Raw genomic sequence first — 12,154 nt, 5'->3', positions numbered from 1 at the left:
CAAAAATGAAACAACCTTAAGTGGTACATAAATGTTGAACAATTAGTTTCTATTTCATAGTACTGTATACGAAAGCAAATAAAAAATTGCTCATAGAGATACTAGTTTAATAGCTCAAAAGAAAAATATGAGAAAATAGAAAATATTTTGAAATGGAACAAAAATAGCTGAATTGGAAATAATTCAAAATACTAAAGAGCCTACCTTTAAAATGATAATACTGAGAAATTCCCCACTATCTCTAGGTTTTTTGGTTTTTATTTTTGACCTCTTAGAAATTATCCTGTAGTTTTCATCTAGAACCATTGATATCTTTCAAATAAACCAACTTTGTATGTATCTTGACTCACATCATTGATTTATGTTAAATTAGGAATACATCTTTTAAAAATTTTGCACCCTTTCATGCTCAGTGTTGAAAATTCATTAGGAGATTACTGTTACATGACTGTGCCGAGTGAGTAAAATACTAATTAGGGTTACCATAAGCTTCTCTTGTATAGGATTAAAGAAGACCCAAGTAAATTATTTATGTAATCGCTTTGCTCTGGCACCACAAGCGTATCGTTTGGTTGAGCAGTGCCAAGCCTGGGCCTGGGTGATGCTGGGGATTGGTAATTGGATATGGGACTTACATAACTTGAAAAAAGACTCCATCTAACTCCAGAGAATTGTGACAGCTGCTCAGTAGCTGATGTTGGAAATGATCCAACATGTGATTTAACCCTTCTTGTAAATGGCTATCTCATGTTACTCTGGCTTCATAAGACCCTCGTATTTATCATCAGAAACCACACAAAAGTCATTGGATGAATCTGCCAACAAAACTTAACAGGTGCAATTAGACAATCTGAGTTGTGATCTCATCTATTACATTGAATTATCAGGTAAGGCTGACTTCTGCCTCAGTTTCTTCATCTGCTTAATAGATTTGATAATGCTGACCCTGGAGAGAATGAAAATAATTTTTTAAACTGTAAACATTATTAGTAGGATAATTATAAAAAGCAATATGGGTAAATCAGAAAAAAAAAATACAGATTCATGTTACTCCCAGGAAAAACTTTGTTGTTCAGTTACTCAGTCCAACTCTTGTACAACCCCATAGACTGTAGCCTGCCGGGCTCGTCTGTCCATGGGATTTTCCTCGCAACAACATGAGTAGGTTACCATTTACTCCTCTGGGGGATCCTCTTGACCTATGGATCAAACTCGCATCTCCATCTATCCCGCACTGCAGGCAGGTGTATTCTTTACACTGAGTCACCCGGGAAGCCCTAGGAAAAACTGCAAATATGTAATTATTTACTATGTGTCTTCTAGATTTGTGTTGATACAGGAATTACACTTGTGTAGAAAGATGCTTTGATTTTTCAGGAATTTCTAAGTAATATTGCCATAAGAATACCTACAAAAATGCCTACATAATAACTTGATCAGAATAGAGAAAAAAAAATCACTATAATGGCACTTAGCAGGGAAAGCTGAAATTATCTTTTCACTCTGATTTTACTGTGACACAAATCTGTATCCCACTTATCTTTTGATCTTCAGTGCATAACAGTGCATAATAGAATTCCTAATGTGTTCTTATGAATGAATGGATAAATGGCAAAGGAGAAAACCTGTTTATTCCACTTTGAATTATATTTAGTTATTCTGCTTATCAGTCACCAGGGGGCAGTTGAAGCCTATATTTTGATCCTCTCTGGGGCTCACTGAAATATGTTCTCATGTCAACAGGCCCAAATCCAGGCCAGTCAGCTTTTTCAAGATGATAATGCAATTGAATTAAAACCTAATACAAAGACCTCAGAATGTGCTTCTGGTATATATTAAGATGAAGCTACACTGAGATGTTATTTTACTGGGATAATAATAATGTAGATATTATTTTACTGGGATCATTTTCTGAAGCTAATTTAGTAATTCAGACAGCAAATTGATTTAAATAGCACAATTGAAATAGTTCTATTTCAGCTATTTTATCAAAAAAGCACAGTATGTAAATTCTTAATAAATAGTTTCTAGCATGTTTTCCATCACTATGCTCCTCTCTCAGAAAGCCCTTTTAAAAGAGAATAATACATATTGTTTTCCTCTTACGATGTAACTTTGTTTATATATATGTGTGTGTCTATGTATATATATATATATATATATATATATATATATATATATATATATATGCATGTCATGAAGTGCTAAGTCACTTCAGCAATCTCTGACTCTGCAACACTATAAACTGTAGCCTGCCAGGCTCCTCTGTTCATGGGATTCTCCAGGCAAGAATACTGGAGTGGGTTGCCATGCCCTCCTCCAGAAATATATATATATATATACACACACACGTATATGTGTGTATGTATATGTATTCACAAATATATACATATATGTATATATATATATATAGAGAGAGAGAGCCTCATATAGTTCAAATGAATGTTGGCTTGTGATAACAGTGAAGAAAGCCAATGAATGAAGGTAGATAGAATCTGCACTCATGGTGGATTGTTGCTCATAAAACAGTTTTAATACTGGAGCTGGTACTCTTCACATCTATAAATGCTTTGGCTTTCTGCGTGGGATCACAAGAATTAAGTGATAATAAGGGCCTTCCAGTTACTTTATACCTTTGTATTCTAAAATTATTTGTGGAGGGCACAGGTTTAAGAATTTATTCCTCCTAGACAGCTTCTTATATCAAAGTTGGGCTTTGGCAGCATAAAAGTCACTAAATAGAGTAATCGAAATAGAGATGTCCATTAAACTGAGCCTGTGTGATGTGCTTCCCTGGTTGCTCAGGGGGTAAAGCATCTGCTGCAATTCAGGAGACCTGGGTTTGATCCCTGGGTTGGGAAGATCCCCTGGAGAAGGAAATGGAAACCCACTCCAGTACTCTTGCCTGGAAAATCCCATGGATGGGGAAGCCTGGTAGACTAGAGTCCATGGGATCGCAAAGAGTCGGACATGACTGAGTGACTTCACTTTCACTTTGTGTGATGTGTAGGTGACTTAGGCAGCTGCCAGCAAATTTGGAAAACTCAGTAGCGGCCACAGGACTGTAAAGGTCAGTTTCCATTCCAATCCCAAAAAAGGCAATGCCAAAGAATCTTCAAACTACTCCATAATTGCACTCATTTCACACTAGCAAAGAAATGCTCAAAATTCTCTAAGCTAGGCTTCAACAGTACAAGAACCGAGAACTTCCAGATGTTCAAGCTGGATTTCGAAAAGGCAGAGGAACCAGAGATCAAATTGCCAACATCCGTTGGATCATAGAAAAAGCAAGAGAATTTAAGAAAAACATCTGCTTCACTATCTGTTCTAAAAAGTCTTTGACTGTGTGCATCACAACAAACTGGAAAATTCTTAAAGAGGTGGGAATACCAGACCACCTAACCTGCCTCCTGAGAAACCTATATGCAGATCAAGAAGCAACAGTTAGAACTGGATATGGAACAATGGACTGGTTCCAAATCGGAAAAGGAGTACGTCATGGCTGTGTATTGTCACCCTGCTTATTTAACTTATATGCAGAGTAAATCATGTGAAATGCTGGACTAGATGAAACACAAGCTGGAATCAAGATTGCGGGAGAAGTATCAGTAACCTCAGATATGCATATGACAACACCCTTAGTGCAGAAAGCAAAGAGGAACTAAAGAGTTTCTTGATGAAGGTGAAAGAGGACTGGAAGAGCTAGCTTAAAACTCAGTATTCAAAAAGTGAAGATCATGGCATCCAGTCCCATCATTTCATGGCAAACAGGTGGGAAAACACTGGAAAATAGTGAGAGACTTCATTTTCTTGGACTCAAAAATCACTGCAGATGGTTACTACAGCCATGAAATTAAAGACGCTTGCTCCTTGGAAGAAAAGCTATGACCAACCTAGACAGCATATTAAAAAGCATAGACATCACTTTGCCAACAAAGGTCTGTCTAGTTAAAGTATGGTTTTTCCACTAGTCATGTGTGGATGTGAGAGCTGGACCATAAAGAAGGCTGAGCGCCAAAGAATTGATGCTTTTGAACTGTGGTGTTGGAGAAGACTCTTGAGAGTCCCTTGGACTGCAAGGAGATCCAACTAGCCCATCCTAAAGGAAATTGACCCTGAATATTCTATGGAAGGACTGATGCTGAAGCTCAAGCTCAAGCTCCAATATTTTGGCCACCTGTTGTAAAGAGCAGACTCATTAGAAAAGACCCTGATGCTGGGAAAGATTGAAGGCAGGAGAAGGGGATGACAGAGGATGAGACAGTTGGATGGCATCACCGACTCAATGGACATGAGTTTGAATAATCTCCAGAAGATGGCGAAGGACAGGGAAGCCTGGCGTGCTGCAGTCCACAGGGTTGCAAAGAGTTAGACACGACTGAACGACTAAACAACAGATGGCGCTAGTGGTAAAGAACCCACCTGCCAATGCAGGGGCTGTAAAGAGATGAAGATAGGATCCCTGAGTGGGAAGATCCCCTGGAGAAGGGAATGGTAACCCACTCCTGTATTCTTGCCCGGAGAATTCTATGGACAGAGGAGCCTGGCAGGCTGCAGTCCATAGCGTTGGAAAGAAAGCATGCATGCCCACACACATCATGTGATTTGGGGAGTGTTCAGCAAGGCTAATACAGCGTGTGTGTGAGTGCTCTGGTCTTCCTCCCAGTTTTACCATTATTGAGCTATATGACTTCATTAGTCACTTAAATGTTCTACATGACAGACCGTCAGCAACACATCTTTCTGCTAAGGATGCTAGAAGTATAATAAAGAATGAGAACTATGGGCATTCCTCTTCTGAGGTGCGACATAAAGTCAGTTACAGTAAAAGACTTTTACAAGTCTTTAAATATATGCTGGTACTTTTCTCCCTAGTAATGGGGCTCATAAAATAATTTTGTGTATGGGATCAATCTCCCACATTTTACCCCATCCATAAGCACTGGGCTTTCAGCAGACCTAGTTCATGAAAAAGCACAGATGTTTTCACTGACCAGTTGCATTTCCTATGTTCCTGATATAATTTTTTCACTTTTTAGAGACTTTGTAGAGAACTCCAGCCAATTGGTGAAGTTTTTATCATTATTATCCAACACTCCCTTCATATTCTCTCTTCCCTCTCTACCCGCTTATTGATTTCTACCCATTTATTGATCTCTATATCTCTATCTCTACCCGTTTATTGATAAACCATGATGGTTTATAAACTCCCTTATAATGACCCTGAACTTCTCTCTTCTTTTTTTTCTAATCACACACAGTCCGGATTAAACCTACTTACCCTGAGGGCTTCCTCCCTGTGTGCACCTGAACACCTGAATTTTGCTGAGGAAAATCACACAACCCTTCCCTAAGTTTCACTCTAAACCAGAAATAACAACAATCTCAAAACTAACTGGCATGACCTTATCGAAAACATTAATGTCAAGAAAGAATGAAAGACTAAAAAAAGAAAAAAGGAAAGAAACAAAAGTCAGGAACCGTTCCATGTTAAAAGATAATGAAGAGACATGAGTATTTAAAGCAATGTGTAAACACACAAAACACAACTATTAAGAACATTATTAGGGCAATTAGAAAACTTGGAAAATGAACTGTGGTATCACTGTTAAAATTCCTGACTGTTACCTTTGTATTCAAGTAGAAAGACCTTGTTCCCCAGTGAAGCATTTAGGGGCAAAGTGTCACACTATAGTGTGTGTGTTAGTTGCTCAGTTGTGTCTGCCTCTTTTGCGACCCCATGGACTGGGATCAGGCTCCTCTGTCCATAGAATTCTTCAGGCAAGAATACTGGAGTGGGTTACCATTCCCTTTTCCAGGGGATCTTCTTGACCCAGGGACTGAACCCAGGCCTCCTGCATAATGGGCAGATTCTTCACTGTCAGAGCCACCAGGGAAGCCTGTCACATTGCAACTGACTCTCAAACAGTTCAACAACAGAAACGTATATACATTAAATATGAAGAGAGAGAAAGAACATGTTAATCTAAGGGAAGGGGATGTAAATACTTATTTCAGATATGTTTGAAATTTTTCAAAGTAAAATTCTGAAAACAAGTAATGATCACAAATCTCAATGAACACTTTTCACTGCCCAAGAACCCTCCTATGCTTTTCTAGTCTATACATTGCCCACTCCCCTGAAATGCCTATTTTACCCCCCTCTTTCCTGAACTAACAACATTGCTTCATGCTTCATCAAGGAACAGCTGCAATCAGACAAGAATTCAGCAATCAGACAAGCACCCTCATTAGTTCAGTTCAGCCACTCAGTTGTGTCCGACTCTGTGACCCGATGGACTGCAGCACACCAGGCATCCCTGTCCATCACCAGCTTCTGGAGTTTGCTCAGACTCATGTCCATCAAGTTGGTGATGCCATCCAACCATCTTATCCTCTGTCATCCCCTTCTCCTCCTGCCTTCAGTCTTTCCCAGCATCAGGATCTTTTCCAAGGAGTCAATTCTCCACATCAGGTAGCCAAAGTATTGGAGCTTCAGCTTCAGCATCAGTCTTTCCAATGAATATTCAGGACTGATTTCCTTTATGATTGACTGGTTTGATCTCCTTGAAGTCCTAGGGACTCTCAGGAGTCTTCTCCAATGCCACAGTCCAAAAGCATCAATTCTTTGGTGCTCAGCTTTCTTTATAGTCCAACTCTCATATCCATGCACTACTGGAAAAACCATAGCTTCGACTAGAAGGACCTTTATTGGCAAAGTCATGTCTCTGCTTTTTAATATGCTGTCTAGGTTTGTCATAGCTTTTCGTCCAAGGAACAAGCATCCTAATTTCATGGCTGCAGTCATCATCTGCAGTGATTTTGGAGCCCCCAAAATAAAGTCTCTCACTGTTCCCACTGTTTCCCCATCTATTTGCCATGACATGATGGGACTGGATGCCATGATCTTTGTTTTTTGAATATTGAGTTTTAAGCCAGGTTTTTCACTCTCTTTTTCACTTTCATCAAGAAGCTCTTTAGTTCCTCTTTGCTTTCTGCCATAAGGGTGGAGTCATCTGCATATCTGAGGTTACTGATGTTTCTCCCGGCAATCTTGATTCCAGCTTGTGTTTCATCCAGTCCAGCATTTCGCATGATTTACTCTGCATATAAGTTAAATAAGCAGGGTGACAATACACAGCCTTGATGTACTCCTTTTCCTATTTGGAACCAGTCCATTGTTCCATCTCCAGTTCTAACTGTTGCTTCTTGATCTGCATACAGATTTCTCAGGAGGTAGGTTAGGTGGTCTGGTATTCCCATCTCTTTAAGAATTTTTCACAGTTTGTTGGATCTACACAGTCAAATGCTTTGGCATAATCAATAAAGCAGACTTAGATGTTTTCCTGGAATTCTCTTGCTTTTTCTGGAATTCTTTTGCACAATTGCACTCATTTCACACGCTAGCAAAAAATCCTCCAAGCCAGACTTCAACGGTACGTAAACTGTGAACTTCTAGATGTTCAAGCTGGATTTAGAAAAGGCACAGGAACCAGACATCAAATAGCCAACATCCACTGGATCATAGAAAAAACACCCTCATCACTCATCGCTAAACCTATCAGCCTTCCTGAACCTGGACTCACGTGTCCAGCCTTTCCTCTGTCTCTGCTCTGTGCTTCTCTCTTTCTCAATGATTGCCTTCCTGCATTTGTCCCCCTCTCTTTCATCTGAAGTTTCTCCCTAGCAGCACAGTTATTTAGCCAAGTAGGTCCCTTCTTTTATAAAAACGGTGTCTTGATCATAGATCCCAGGAACTGCCCCATTTCTCTGCTCCCATTCACAGTGAGGAAGGCTTCCTCACTGAGTTGTCTATAGGTACTGTCTCCACTGCTTCACTTGCCACTCATTTACTCATGGAAATTACATTCCAATGAAGCTATTCATGTCAAGGTCAAGGGAAATTAATCAACCTCTTGGTAACATTGTAATAAGTGACCACTCTCCTTCCTTAGACACATTCTTCCCTTGATTTCCATTCTACAAAACTGTCTGATTTTCCTCCTAACTTACGGCTGCTGTCTTTCCGTCTGTTTGCTAATGTCTCTAGTTGTTGTTGTTTAGTCACTAAGTCATGTCCAACTCTTAGGCTATCCCATGGACTGTAGCCCACCAAGCTCCTCTGTCCATGAGACCTCCTAGGCAAGGATGCTGGTGTGGGTTGCCATTTCCTTCTCCAGGAGATCTTCCCAACCCTATGTCTCCTCCATTGGCAGGCGGGTTCTTCACCACTGAGCCACTAGGGAAGGCCAACTTCTCTTCCTCTAGACCTCTAATTGTTAGTTCTCAAATTCTAATCACATGACTTAGTTTTTTTTACCTGTAACCTCTCCCTAAATCAAGGGTACTTAACTGTTTTTAGCAGTAACGTGAAGCCTATGAATTCTCTCCCATATTTAAATGCCATTTTAGAATTACACAGGAAACTATACTGAAATACAATTATAAGATATTTCCAAATAAATGAATGATATTATTCATTCATTTTATTAACACAGAAATAAGGCAATGCATTTCAAATACAGGTAAGCATCATGTATTATTATTTTAAAATATCAGTGTAAAGGCTTATTCAAGTTATCTCTTAACTTGTAAAATGACATCAAATTGTGAGATGGTTTTCAACAGGACAACATATCATATATATTACATGGTATGGTATGTCAGAAATTCCTTCAATTTCAAATATTTGTTTTAATGGTTCCAAGTATCGAAAATCTTGATTGGTTAAGGTATATATATTTTTGCAAATGGAGTTAAAGCTTCTTTACCTCACTTTAAAAGGCCAAAAAAAGTCTTATCTCAAAGAACACCAGAATTCTCAAAGGCTTTTTGTGTTTAACCATAATAAGATTCAGTTCCAAGATCAAAGACTGTAAGCTAGGACAAAATCTTTAATAGAATTTATATCAGGAAGAAAAGGGTTTTAGATCTGTGGTTCAGATTTAATACCATCAAGATAGAAGTAACTTCTGAAGGAGTCCTCTGTAGTTCCTAGGTGTTCATGGATTTCTTTTTTTAGAAAAATTGATAACCATCTCAGAGTAAAGCATGTCCTTTAGCATTTCAGTTTGGAAAGGATGTCAGCCCCTATTCTGGTCTTCTCAATCAGCTGCTAATCCTAGAGAGCTTACAATATATTTTTTTAAGTAGAAAACATAATAGGCTTGAAATGAAAACTTTATCTCATTCAAATGAAAACTTTATCTCTTACCTCCCAGGTAAGGCAGCACATGGATAAATCATTCTTTTCAAGGTATTCTGACTGTGGAATTTCTTTTATCTTTTTTTTTTTTTTTCAGAAAAATTAAAGCAACTGTCCTTAATTCCAAGAAGCACTTAGGTATTGCTCTCTGGGAAAGCCAGTGAACTATTTGGTAAACATAAATTCAATATCCTGGTCCTCTTATTGGCAATTTTTAAAATTCAGTGGTTCAGAGGGATTATCAGAGGGTAATACTGATGACTTTGATGGTGGTTGGCAAAGGTTCTCACAAGACGTCAAGAAGGGTTTATATTCCCAGTGCATGTCTGTGTAGAAAACAAGAAGTGATGATATCATGAGATGCTTCCTTTTCTGTTAAGGTAGCAATACCAGATACATTACCAAGCCTTGCTGGGACCAGTCAGGAAAGGCAGTGGTCCCCAACCTTCTTGGCACTAGGGACTGGTTTCATGGAAGATGATTTTTCCACAGACTGGGGACAGGGAAAGTGATTTGGGGATGATTCAAGAGCATTATGTCTGTTGTGCTAATGATAATCTATTTGCAGATGCTCCCCAGTGCCAGCATCATGGCCTCAGCTCTATCTCAGATCATCAGGCATCAGACTCTCATAGGTAGTCTCAACCTAGATCCCTCCCATGCACAGTTCACAGCAGGGTTCGCACTCCTATGAGAATCTAATGCCTTGGCTGATCTGACAGGAGGTGGAGCTCAGGTGGTAAGTGTGCAAGGGGGAAGAGCTGTAAACACAGCTTCCTGCTGCTCACTTTTTGCTGTGTGGCCCAGTTCCTAACAGGTCATCGACTGGTTACTGGTCTGTGGCCTGGGGTTTGGGGACCCCTGATGTAAGAAGTACAAGTCTTTTTCCCAGTTGAAGATTTGTTTGGAAAAATAATTTTAAGAAAAACAGCAATAAAACAACCTTTCACCATTTCTAACATGTCCAAAGCCCTGATGGTTTCCAAAATAGACTCGCAAAATAAGAATTCTTCTTCCAGGTGCATACGCGAGGAGAATGCTGGAGCTGTCAATTCCTCTATTGCTTATTTTAAAATGCTAAGATATTTTGATAATTCTACAATGTATTAAAATATCTGGCATTAGAACCTTTCCTAGATTTCTGCTGGTCTGAAACTTTGGGAGTTAACCAGGTGAAATCTGAAACTGGCCCCCATTCAAGGAGGGCAAGGAGAGACTGAGGAAAAAGGCAGATCCCTCTAGATTGATGGGTGGACAGTTTAACAAGCAAAGGAGCTTGCATGTGAGGCTTATCTTGGGTGGCTGCAAGACAAGTAGATTTACGGACTTGCCACCCCCCAATCTTAAAGTTTATGTGGAGGCCTTAACTGGGTTCAGTCATATATTGAGTCCAGATGGTCTCAACACCTTATTTTCTCAAATTTACGATGTTCTTGAAAATGGCTGCCACAGTGGGAACAGTGGGCAGAATGTATATTCCAAAGATAGGGCGGGGATGAGGTGCCTCAGGTTGCCCAGGTTCAGCTGGAAGGTCAACCAGTTGTCATGTCATTAATTGGATGAACTCTTCCTACAATTTCTCTTCTGTTGCAGTCCAAAAGCCAACCTGAACATTTTCAGTGAACACTGTTAAACTAAATTTTCTCTTTAGTTTATAGGATGTTAGAGAAAAGAATTTTGTTAAATGGCAAATCCAAGTTTTGGGAGTATCTTAGCTCTTCCTCTTTAGATTTCCTTGCATGAAAAAGCCTGCTGTTTGCAATTTTTTTTAAATTAAAACACTAATTTTAGAGAAACAAAAGAACTAACTGATAAACTAGACTTCATACAAATTAAAAATGTCTGCATTGCAAAAGACACTGTCAAGGGAACGAAAAGTTAAGCCACAGACTGGGAGGAAATACTCGCAAAAGATATTTCCAATGAGGTATGACTAATCTAAAATATACAAAGAACTCCTAAAATTCAACAATAAGAAAACAAACAACTTGATTTTAAAATGGGCCAAAAACCTTAACACACACTCCCCCAGAGAAGATAACACAGCTGGGAAATAAGCATAGGAAAAAGATGTTCTACAGTATCTGTCATCAGGGAAATGCATGTTCAGACAATTATGACAGCATGACACACCTAACAGAATGGTCAAAATCCAGAGCACTGACAATACCAAACACTGGGGAAGATGTGGAGCAACAGGAGCCCTCACTCATTCTTGATAGGAACTCAGTCACTCTGGAAAACAGTTTGATGTTTTTTTACAAAACTAAACATACTCCTACCATGTGATCTAGCAATCATACTCCCTGGTATCTACCCAAAGGAGCTGAAAATTTATACCCACATAAAAACCTTCACACAATGTTTACCGCATCTTTATTCATAACTGCCAAAACCTGGAAGCAATCAAGATGTCTTTTGGCTTCCCTGGCGGCTCACACAGTAAAGAATCCGCCTGCAATGCAGGAGACCCAGATTCAATCCCTGGGTTGGACAGAGTAGCCTGGTGGGCTACAGTCGGGATCACAGAGAGTCAGACGTTAGTGAGTGACTAATACACGAGATGTCTTTTACTAGGTGAACGGATAAATATAGCGTGAAGCATGGTACATCTAGACAACAGAATATTATTCAGTGCTCAAAAGAAATGAACTATTGAGTCATAGAAAGACACAGAAGAAACTTAAATTCATATTACAAAGTGAAAGAAAACAATCTGACTACATACTGTATGATTCCAACTACATGATATTCTGAAAAAGGCAAAACTATGGAGATGGTAAAATAATCAATGGTTTTTTGGGATTGGGGAAAGGGAGGGATGAATAGGAGTACAGAGGATTTGTATGGCAGTGAAACTACTCTGCGCAAAACTTTAGCAGTGTGTGCATGTCATTAAAAATTTGTCCAAGTCCACAGAAAGTTCAATACCTTGAGTGAAACCCTAAA

This window comes from Ovis canadensis, chromosome 9 (assembly GCF_042477335.2).
Source record: "Ovis canadensis isolate MfBH-ARS-UI-01 breed Bighorn chromosome 9, ARS-UI_OviCan_v2, whole genome shotgun sequence".
In the NCBI taxonomy this organism is placed as follows: domain Eukaryota; kingdom Metazoa; phylum Chordata; class Mammalia; order Artiodactyla; family Bovidae; genus Ovis; species Ovis canadensis.
Note: the sequence above shows the minus strand (reverse complement) of the source record.